The sequence below is a fragment of the Trachypithecus francoisi genome, unplaced genomic scaffold (assembly GCF_009764315.1).
Source record: "Trachypithecus francoisi isolate TF-2019V2 unplaced genomic scaffold, Tfra_2.0 Lachesis_group1, whole genome shotgun sequence".
In the NCBI taxonomy this organism is placed as follows: domain Eukaryota; kingdom Metazoa; phylum Chordata; class Mammalia; order Primates; family Cercopithecidae; genus Trachypithecus; species Trachypithecus francoisi.
In genome coordinates, this window is record NW_022681454.1 from 115,089,062 (window position 1) to 115,101,007 (window position 11,946).

At 37.3% G+C, this 11,946-nt stretch overlaps 1 long non-coding RNA gene across 2 annotated transcripts; it reads right to left on the reverse strand.

Annotated features, from left to right (window-relative positions):
• Window positions 1-5,352: 5,352 nt before the first annotated feature.
• Window positions 5,353-11,943, reverse strand: LOC117085829. 2 transcript variants are annotated; one of them, XR_004438088.1, is made up of 3 exons: window positions 10,986-11,943; window positions 7,913-8,007; window positions 5,353-5,595 (listed from the first exon to the last, which is right to left on the reverse strand). It is a non-coding gene; the product is annotated as an uncharacterized LOC117085829 (long non-coding RNA). The 2 variants fall into 2 exon arrangements; XR_004438089.1 differs by lacking the exon at window positions 10,986-11,943 and adding an exon at window positions 9,467-9,564.
• Between the last annotated feature and the right edge of the window lie 3 nt (window positions 11,944-11,946).

The window sequence follows — 11,946 nt, forward strand, 5'->3', positions numbered from 1 at the left end:
CAAGATCACACCACTGTACTCCAGCTTGGGTGACAGAGTGAGACTCTGTTTCAAAAAAAAAAAAAAACTCATTCTGTGAAAGACTCTGTTAAGAGGACAAAAAGGCAAGCTACAGAGTGGGAGAAAATACTTGAAAACCACATATCCAACAAAGGACTAGTACATGGAATATATAAAAAAATTTCAAAACTCAACAGTATGATAAAATCCAATTAGAACATGGATAAAAGACACGAAGACATATTTCATGCACACAGTAACACAGATGGTAAATAAACACATGAAATGATGCTCAACATCATTATTCAATAAGGAAATGCAAATTAAAACCACAAGCTATCAGTTTGGTAATGAATTCCTGTAATTTTATATTGCTTTGACATCCACTTTAAATATAAGCTGGGCTTTCTCACACCAGAGGCAGGACTCCGTCACCTTGGACATAGTTTTCAGTTTGATGCTCCCTTCCCCCAGTTACTCAATGCAGTGGATCCAGGTATCTGCCTTATACAACTCCTCTCTGGTGACCACTTCCCTAGGTGGTGGCTAGATGCAGGCTGCTTGACTGGCCTTGCTGATCCTCACATATGGAACGAACTATGCAGACATGCCACAGTGACTACCTCTCAGTCATAGCATGACCCCCTGGAACTCATGCCTGCTTGCTTTAAATCCACCAATTAAGCTCCCTGCTAGAAACCTGTTTTGTTAACTCTCTGGACCTAATAAGGGTACTGGCCCACAGGTCCCTTCCTCTGCCTGACCTCTGTGTATGGCTGCCAGGAGTGTCATGCGCCCTCAACCTGTAAGTAATATAATCTTTATTTCCATCTTGTGTCTCTCCTAATCAGTGAAAGTGTGCTCTCTTTCTTAACAATCCTAAATTGAAACAAACTTACCTCTATTAAAATGAGTAAAATAGGCCAGGCACACGCCTGTAATCTCAGGACTTTGGGAGGCTGAGGCGGCAGGATGACTTGAGCTCAGGAGTTTGAGACTAGCTTCTCCAACATAGTAAAACCCCATCTCTGCAAAAAGAAAAAAAAAAAAAAAGAAAAGAAAAGAAAAGAAAAATCAGCCAGGCATGGTGGCAGATGCCTATAGTCCTGCTACTGATGGCTGGTGCCCCACCCTACTTCCAGCACTGAGATGGGCAGTTTACTTGAGCCGGGAGGTCAGGCTTCAGTGAACCCTGATTATGCTACTGAATTCCAGCCTGGGCAACAAAGAAAGACCCTGTGTCAAAACAAACAAGCAAGCAAACAAACAAACAAACAATGTAAAATAAAAAAATAAAGACAAGGCTGGAAAGGATGTAGAAAAACTAGGTCATTGATATGTTGCTGGTGAGAATATAAAATGATACAGATGCTCTGAAAAACAGTTTGGCAGTTTCTTTAAAAAAGAAATATGCAACTACCATGTAACCCAGTAATTGGAAAGTCATCTATTCCAAAGAAATGAAGACTTGCATTAATACAAAAACCAGCACATGAACATTTATAGTAGCTTTATTCATAACAGCAAAAACTGGAAACAAACTATTAATATATGTGCTTTATTGAGCAAATAGTTAAACAAACTATGGTACATACATACAATGGAATACGGCTCAGCAGTAAAAAAGGAATGAACTACTGATACATGCAACAACTTGGATGAATCTCCAGAGAATCATGCCAAGTGTAAAAAGATAAGCCCTAAAGATTACATACTGTATTATTCCATTTCTACAGTATTTTTGAAATGACAAAATTACAAAAATGGAGAACAGATAAGTGGTTGTTACGGGTAAAGGAGAGGGTGGCAGGAGGAGGGAAATGACTGTGGCTATAAAAGGGCAACATGAGGAACACTTGTGGTGATGGAAGTGATGTATCAATGTCAGCATCTTGTTTGTGATATTGGACTATAGTTTTGCAAGATGTTGTCACTAGGGAAACTGGATAAAGGCTACATGGGATCTTTCTGTGTTATTTCTTACAAGTGTATGTATGAGAATCTGTAATTATATCAAAATAAAAAATTTTCCTTTTTAAAAAAGTTAACCATTTGACATGGTTCTAATATATATCTCTATCTATCTATCTATCTATCTATCTATCTGTCTATCTATCAATCAAATAACATCTTTCACTTAAACGCACCATAGAATTTGTTGTGGAAGTTTTGGCTAGGGCACGAGGTGAGTAAATGCAATTTTTGCAAGTGAGGATTGAGACCACCTGGTTGTAGGACTTGTAGAAGAAGTAGAACATAACTGGCTATAAGGCTTTAAATTACATTATCCACTTTGAAAGTCTACACTGGTTGAGAATTAGAGGCTGGAGGAGAAAATTTTTGCAAATTATTATTAGGCTGCGATACCACCCCTCTCCTCAAGAGGAGGGGGTAGCAGGAAGTCCCTTTTCACCCTAATTCAAGAGGAAGCTTAAAGAGACCACTAGAAGAACTTAAGGTCTTGGGGAGATCAATGTGTTGACCTCTCATTTGGAAAATCCAAAGAGCTAGAGCTGGCTAGTTCCTCAGAGGGCAGGGACAAGAAGGGGTAATGTGAATGTTTGGAGGAGCCATTCTGTAATAGGATTTTTGGTTTTCCTTAATTCCAGCAGTGAAATAAATAAATAATACTTCCAAAGTTTGTTGGGGACAAACCACGTGGTTTTCCCATGAACCAAATGGGGACCGCTCACTTAAAGCCAGCATGGGTCTTATTAGGTTATGCTCAAAAGGATGGTCCATAAGGGTGAATAGTCCCTAGAGAAAGAAGTTAGGTAAATGAAGATCCAGAAGAAACAGAGATGCATTAATCTTTGTCATGGGAATCCACAGGCTGGGTAATGTGGCTCTCAGAAGAACCCATAAAAATGCTGATGAGAAAAAGAGTTAATTTTAAATATCTGTCAAGTCCGGAAAGTTTCAGTGCTAGATCACGAAGAAAGTATCAGTTTAGTTTGGGCATTTCCCTTAAGCTGCTTCCACTAAATCTTCTCCTTCCCCACACTCCAAACCTGGGAAGCACTGTAGGCCTGGTGAAACCTAAGTTGGAGCATCCCCATGGGGAAAGAGGGGAGCAGCAGAGATGTGTCCTCTTGTCTCTACCTCCCATACTGCTGGTATCATGCCTGCAACTGGGCTGGAAGTGCGGCAGGAGAGAGAAGCCTTAATTCTGTAGCCAGAATTAAATTCTAACCTCATATTTTGGTTATTAAACTGAGACTAAAGGCTAAATAATCAAATAACTATTTCTAATATTTAGGAATGAACACAAAATGCATAGAAGACTGCTGAAGTTTACATTTGGGGCAGAGGAAAAAACAGATCCATAGAAAGGGTAGTAGAAGAAAAATAATTAATTTTTCTTAATTTTATACTATGAGTCCTGCTTGTTCGATATTCTGAATAAAAAGGTTTTCTTCCTATATATCTTAGCAAAATTTTTCCAAATTATACATTAGCATATATGTGTGTACACACATACGTTATGCGCTTCCCCCCATAGTATGAATATAATATCTGTTTCCAGCAGCTGTCAATGTAGACTTAGACATGGATGTGGTAGAGGTGCTTCTTCATAGCACAATTTCCAGTTTTCCTGAATACAGTACTACCAATGTGAAACTATATTTTTGCTTGAGATAAGTATTGCCATACACAAGGTTCAGACTTCAGAGCAATAGCAAAACTATTACAGTTGGAAGGTTAAGTTGGAATCCAGTTCATATCCAGGATGAGAAGATATCCAATTTATTTCCTTTCAGTAAAGCTTTTCAAGTTTCTGTGGCCACTAGCTGAAGCTGTTTTGTTCTACTAAATTTCACCAGAATCAACCTGTTTTGGCTTATTGTATATTTGACCCATAAATGGATGGGAGAAAAAAACAGTAGATATAATTCAAATCAGAGGGAGTTCTAAATAATCCATGTCTGACTGGTGAACACTCATTCTGCAGCACTCATAAGTTATCTGATATAAATGCCCAGAGGAGAATGCTGGGAAGCCCACAATGAACAGCAACTCCAGTGATTACTTTTGGATGCACTAATTCATAATCTGAAACAAATTTAGTGTGTTTGCCATAATTTGGTTTATTATCTTTCTTTTGAGCATATGTACAAAAATTGCCTTTCATATTCACTCAAAACTTAATTATGTGGGGTAAAAATTACAGTATTTGTATTGGCTACAATAATGCAACATATGTTTTAAAGAATGTAAACAACTAAATCCATTTTTATGCCATCTAGTATAAAATAAAAAATTTTTTTAGTAATTTTCTAATTTATAATAATTTATTTTTTAGTGGCACAAAGTATACCATTTACAAATAGTAGTTTGTAAATTTTTAGACCAGATCTTTTATTGTTCTGGGTTATAAAATGATATAAATATTTAAAATCCCAAACATTAATAAAAATAAGTAGGACTTAATGATAGACTTAATTTTCAGTCTCTTTGAACGCAAGCTTTATTTTTGATTCATCATAGAATGCACTTTCTTTTTCTAATTGTTTTTACCATTTCAAATTTAACTTAGGGAGAAAATACTCAACTTTAAGGAAAGAATTAAGTTGTAAAAACAAACAAAAAACACAGTGTTAAAGTACTCAGACAGTTTGAATAAGCTACATCACAGAATTTCATATTCTTTAAACACCACAAAGTTAATGCCAAGAAGTATCTGCCTGATAAACAATTTCATTTCTTATGTAAGTATGGTACCTTATTAGAGAGACCCCATAAGCAATTTATACATACAGCTATTTCACTTACCTTGACAAGTTTTTAACTAGCCGTTTTCTGTAATGCATAGAGATACAGTGACCTGCTAAAGAAAATAAATTAAAAAGAGATAAATTACAAATTAGAAATAAATTATTATCTTTTTATTTATTTATTTATTTATTTATTTTTTGAGACAGAGTTTTGCTTTTTAAGCTGGGCTGGAGTGCAGCGGCATGATATCAGCTTACTGCCACCTCCACTTTCTGGGTTCAAGCAATTCTACTGCCTCATCCTTCCGAGTAGCTGGGATTACAGGCACGTGCCACCATCCTCAGCTAACTTTTGTATTTTCAGTAGAGATGGGGTTTTGCCATGTTGGCCAGGCTGGTCTTGAACTCCTGCTCTCAGGTGATCCACCCATCTCGGCCTCCCAAAGTGCTGAGATTACAGGTGTAAGCCACCATGCCTGGCCTACTTTCATTTTAAAGGTATATTTCATTTTACTAAATTTTTTATCCTACAAATATTTAAGATAGTTGCATTATTAATATATTTTTAGATAGGAATAAATTTACAGGGACTGTTTCAGCAATTTTATAGAAATAATAAAACTTTTATTGAAAGTAGTATTTTATATGCACTTCCTTCCTAGTTATAGGTACTTTTAAAGCCTATCATTTTTCTCTCTTTAAAAATGTAGTAAACATTTTTTACAAACTTGTAATGCTATATAGCATGAATTAAAAGAAATTCAGGATAGGTGTAGTGGCTCATACCTGTAATCCCAGCACTTTAGAAGACCGAGGCAGGAGGATAGCTTGAGGCCAGGGAGTTTGAGACCATCCTGGTCACATAGTGAGACGCCTGTCTCTACAAAAAATAAAACAAAAAATTAGCTGGGTGTGCTGATGTGCACCTGTTGTCCTAGCTACTTGGGAGGCTGAAGTGAGAGGATTATTTGAGCCCAGGAGTTCGAGATTATAGTGAGCTGTGATCACACCACTGTATTCCAGCCTGGGCAGCAGAGCAAGAGATTATTAAAAAAAAAAAAAAAAAAAAAAAAAAAAAAAAAAAAAAAAAAAAAAAGAAAAAGAGAGACACAGAGAGAAAGAAAGAAAGAAAGGAGGGAAGGAAGGAAGGAAGGAAGGAAGGAAGGAGAGAAAGAGAGAAAGAGGAAAGGAAAGAAGGAAAAAAGGAGGAGGAGGAAGAAGGAGGAGGAAGAGGACAGGAAATTCAGGGATGAGTCCACTTGTTGGTCGTTGTCATATTTACCTCTGAAACTGCTATTTTGGTCTCAGAAATAAAGTAGAATTGTTATCGATGACATTTATACACTGCCCAAACCATGTCTTTCTTTCTTGTCTCATTCCTTTTTCTATAAATGAATTTAGAAAAAAACCTTTTCCACATTTTGTCTTTGGGTTTGTCCTTTGCTTTTTTGGTCTTTCAGTCTATTAATGACACAATTTGTGACTACCTGTCTTTCTCCTCTTCAGATTGCTTTCCTTTATGCTATACAATGCTATGTTCTTATTTTTCTAAGTTTTTTGTAGTTGTCATGAGAAATTACCTTGATGAAATGGTGACCTCCAAGTACACTACAAGGCAAGTTATCCCGGAAGTCACAAAACAGGCTCAAAGATCAAAAGAAGATGTTTGAATCACATAGTTTATTAAATCACTTTAAAGCACATAATCTGAACCAAGAAGAAACAGATGGGGTAACTTTCCACACTTAGAATAGGGTTCAAGTGGGAAGGGCCACACAAGGTGAATCCTGAGTTATGCAGTATTCATGCATCCTGTGTCTCTCTCCATACACAGCATCAGCCTTCTTCACAGATGGTCAGATTGAAGTTTGAGCCAGGTCAACAGACAGAAGGTGCTTGGGGCCAATGATACACACTTGCTCTATTAAAGAGAGACAGTGACAAGTTTGCCTGGCCACAGCCATAACTTGTTAATCGACCTGCAAAAAGCCGTGGGTACTATAAGGATTTCTTAGGTAGAGCACACGTGGGCCCAGAGTAGGACCATAAGTGGCTGGTATAAGGGTGATATGTTCTTTCCATCCCTTTCCATCTATAAATAATATAGTAATACAGTAAATATATTTAATATAGTGAATATAATATAGTAAATATAGTACATATATCAGTCTATATTTAGTATATTATGAATTCTACCTATGTCTCACAAGCCACTCGCTTACTCATTATCTGTGCTTAACACATTCTATGGGATTAATCCACCTCATTCTGTGCTCTACAACAGAACTAAACTTTCTCAATTAACAGAGCAAACTCATGTTACACTCATCAACCTTTAAATATTTTCTCATGTATGCAGTTAAATGTATTGACATTACTTGTAACGTTTTTGTATTATTTTATTCTATTCACCTTGTCATTTCTCACTTTCCTTGTAGTTTTTGTCATCTTGAAGAAACCAACAGGGATGTTTGGTGCAAATGCCCAAAATAATTCAATTCAATTCAATTATCCACATTTCCATCTGATATTGATATACAGGCTGTGAAATATATCTCTTCTTACTTTACGTTCCAGAAAATCAAGCCTTTAAAATTATTTTTATATGGCTGGGTGCAGTGGCTCACACCTGTAATCCCAGCACTTTGGTAGGCTGAGGTGGGCAGATCACCTGAGGTCTGGAGTTTGAGACCAGCCTGGGCAACATGGTGAAACCCCATCTCTACTAAAAATACAAAAATTATCCAGACATGGTGGCTGGTGCCTGTAATCCCAGCTACTTTGGAGGCTGAGGCAGAAGAACTGCTTGAACCCGGGAGGCAGAGGTTGCAGTGAGCCAATATCGCGCCATTGCATTCCAGCCTGGGCAACAACAGTGAAACTCCATCTCAAAATAAATAAATAAATAAAATAATTTTTTTTAATGTAATCGCAGTACCCTTTAAAAATCTATTAACAAGTGATGATAAAACAATATTCATCTCTGTTTCTTATGTATTTCATTTAATTTGACATATGAGACTTGATAAATATTTTCTCATGCCACGTGAGCACTAGACCTCAGCAGTTGTCCTGTTGAGCACAATAAATTCATGAACTGGGGAGTCTTCTGCATTTAATGACTATAAATAAAGCTCCAAGGATGACGTAAAATGGTAGGGGCTCTCTCCCAATTTCTACCCAACACAGGTACTCACAGTTTTTCCAGCAAAGCTCAGAAAAGTTAGAGAGTTATCCTCAATCAACAGGTTCATCAATAAGCATCTACCGAGTGTCCATTCTTTACAAGGCACTGGAAGAAAGCAGAACTTATCATCAGATTCTGACACTCATTTTATCTTATGTGCATTCCTGAAAAAAACTTTCTGCTTACAAAATGTATTTTTAGAAAAGTCACTTTGGAGCCCATCTCTTTATTCTAGGAGAATTTTATCTTACTCAACGATAAATTTACAACAAGTACAAGAAAAAAGGCATGTTTAGGAAAAAAGACAAAACTTTAATGTGCTTATAAGATTGGGTACATAAAGGAGAACAGAGCAGGCTGTTTTCGGTCATTCTTGCATTGTTATAAGGAAATACCTGAGACAGGATGATATATAAAGAGAAGGAAGCTTACAACCATGGCACAGGCGAAGAGGGAGCAGGCATGTCACATAGCCAGAGCAGGAGCAAGAGAGAGAGAGAGTGGGGCAGGGGGAGGTGCTACACACTTTTAAACCACAAGATCTCATGTGAACTCAGAGAGAGAGCTCTTATTACCAAGGGAATGGCCCTTCATGAGGGATCTGCTCCTGTGATCCAAACACCTACCACCAGGCCCTACCTCCAACATCGGGGATTAAAATTCAACATGGGATTTGGTGGGAACATACATTTAAATTCTATTAGTGAGACAGTAAAGTATTGTATAAAATGCTAGGTGTTTTAGATATTTATCCCCTCGAACTCAGAAATATGCTATCTAATATGGTAGCTACTAGCCAAATACAGCTAATTACATTTAATTAATACAATAAAATAAAGATTCAGTAATCTTTAATTTATAAATAATAATACACTAGCCACATTTTAAGTGTTCAGTAGACACGTATGGCTGGTGGCTACCATATTGATTAGTACAGAACTAAATGTTAGTAGAATATTTCTATTATTACAGAAAGTTCTATTGGATAGTGCTATCCTAGATATTGAGGAAATATACAAAAATTTTGAGCAGAGCTTGAAATGATAAAATTACAATTTTCCACAAATATCTAGGAAAAATTGGATAGACTGGAAAAAGATAAGATAATCAGGATAAGAATCAGAATACATGTCATCCGCAGGTTGTGGTTATAGACATGAAGAATGGTATGCGTCAGTGGTGCAACCAGAAGCAGAACTCCAGCCACAGAGCAGATATGGAGGCCGAAGGAGAGTTGGAATGCTTCTTGTTTAGGAAAATGGGTGGATATTGACCCTATTTTCTGAAATAGGAAATGCTAGAGGAGTGAAATTGATTTTTTTTAGTGGATGATAAATTTAGGTTTTATTCATGTTAAGTTTGAGATTGTCTTAGTCCAGTTGTGCTGCTGTAACAAATTATGACAGACTTGGTAATTTATAGAGAACAGAAACGTATTTCTAACAGTTTTAGAAATAACATGAACTGGGGAGTCTTCTGCATTTAATGACTATAAATAAATCTCCAAGGATGATGTAAAATGCTAGGGGCTCTCTCCCAATTTCTACCCAACATAGGTACTCACAGTTTTTCCAACAAAGATCAGAAAAATTAGCACTCCTCTAGCATTTCCTAGAGCATTGTGGGGAGCATCACGAGTTGTGGAGCATAGATTTGGAGGAGAGATGCATAAGTTATAATGTGGATCTCTCTTTACTTCCTTAAATTAAATTGCTTCTTCAAAAAGTACGAATTATATGTAATGACTTTCCAAATTGTTCCTCCTCTTCCTGCCACACACATTCCCTAGTGGCCTTTATGTTGTTCTAATGAACAGATGTCACTGATGAGCATATGAAATTCTCTACAAGTATGCTGATGTGGTCTGGTGTTTTAAAATTCATTAGCTGGGAGAGAGATTTCAAAATTATATCCCCTTCTTTGTAAAAACTGCAACAACCCTCTGCCCGACTCCAACAGTTTTGTAAATATTACATGGTAGTACATATCAGCATCAGTACAGTTCCAGGCAGGAAAACAAATCATTAAAAGTATTTTAAACAGACACCGATTTACTATGGAGAAATAGTTAAGCAGATATTGAAGGCTAGAAGAGCAAAAAGGGAGAAGTAAGGTTAAATTAGAAATTTTAAACTGCAGGATGGCTACCAGTCCTTTAGCTGGTGGAACAGAAGGTAGAAGTAGTATTATCACAGCACAAGAGCAAACTCACTCATTGTTAAGGGTGTCACCTTCTTAAGGTAAGGAAAGGAGGGGGTGCTTCAACTGGCTCTAGACTTTGTAAGGGACATAGCCATTGCTCTAGATGCCAGAAGCAGGGGGTAAAAGAAATGGACAATAGCTTTCCCATGTTCCCCCTTTTGATTTCCTGCCTGTGCCTCCTGTGGGCAGAGTCTCACTGGAAGCCATCTAACAAGGAAGGCTGGGAAATGTAGTTTGTGGACTCCCTGCCTAGCCATCATCTTGAAGCAGAGGGTAGGTGAGTATGGGGTTCAAAGATTACAGACAAGTAACCTGCATAGCACCTTTTCAGGAAAAAAAAAAAAAAAAAAATATATATATATATATATATATAATCCATTAGACAGTAAACTCCATAAAGAAAAACTGACTTCTTTGGTTTTTAATCTTTGACGAACTTTATAGACTGTAGGGCCTTTCACAGTGCTTGCCATATAAAATGCTCAATCAATATTAACAGATATTTAAGTGAATAAATACCTATTCTTACCATTGGTAAAATTTAAATCAGTATTCAACTTAAATGATTGCCAGGTAATACAACTGATTTTTAAAGAAATTAGCACACATGGACATAAATGTTTTACAGTGTCCAAACAGTGCTGACATTTCTCAAGGAATTGTTTAGGACTACTCGTTCAAAATTGCCTTTCAGACCTAGTTCTTGAGAAATACATTATAATTATTTCTATAAAAGTGGGCATGACTAGTGGAATCTAGTCATGCCCACTTTTGGACCAGCCTGACTCAACTGGTTTAGATCTGGATGACTTAATATTATTTCTGAAAATTAAATCCACTCTCAAAGAACAGACTTGTTACTAATTTTGGTAAGTACTTACCACGATTTCCAATTAAATTTGAGGCAACATGATGTCTTAGTCCACTTCCGCCATTGTAAGTTTGAAATAAGATGGCAAATGTGGTGAATAATAATGGTAATAACTCAAATATGACTTTGGCCTTTGCTGCCTTCCTATGACGACAGAATCACCATCCTCCAGTCCTCACCCCTCACTCCAGCAATCCGAGTAATTTCAGGAAGCTATTTGTTTCCTTATCCTTGGGTTATTTTCAGTTAAGACAAATGTACAAGCACAAAAAGGAATGCCTTAGCTTCTGACTCCTAGGGCATAAACCAAGACACACTTTACTATCACACACTCATTTCCCTAAAGAGAAGAAGCCATAAAATGCCTACTATAGTAAAATAGGAAACATTTCAAGGGACAGTAAGGTGTGGGGAAGAGTGGGCAGATGTTGTGGCTATTACCTTCGTGAAGGTGAATAAAATATTAACAATAATAAGCACTTCTACAGCGCTATGTGCCAGGTGCTGTTTATGCTTTCAATCACAGCTCTGTGAGGTAGACACTTATGACTCCCATTTTACAGATGAGAAAACTGAGGCTCAAGAAGGTGTTTAACTAGCCAAGGCCATTTGGCTAAGAAGTGAGAGGCCAAGGTTCAATCCTAGGCTATCTGGCTTAAGTTCGTGTTCTGTTAAAAAATAATAATTAAAGTTATCTGGCAATTTTTTAAACGTTAGGACTGTCATCTGTGGAATCAACTGAAAAGGGAATCAACACTTCAGAAACTGTGATACACCAAGGGAACCTGCTATCCTGGGGAAGAGAGAGAAAGGAGAAGTCAGCTGACTACTCCTTCAGACTAGGTCAGACCACGCCAGCCCGCGACGTCCCTGGAGACCTCTGTAACGCAACAGATCCCTCACTGGGTCCCTTCCAAGTGGCGTCACATCACAAGCGTCCAGAAGGAGGCGGGACTTCCGGGCCAAGCAAG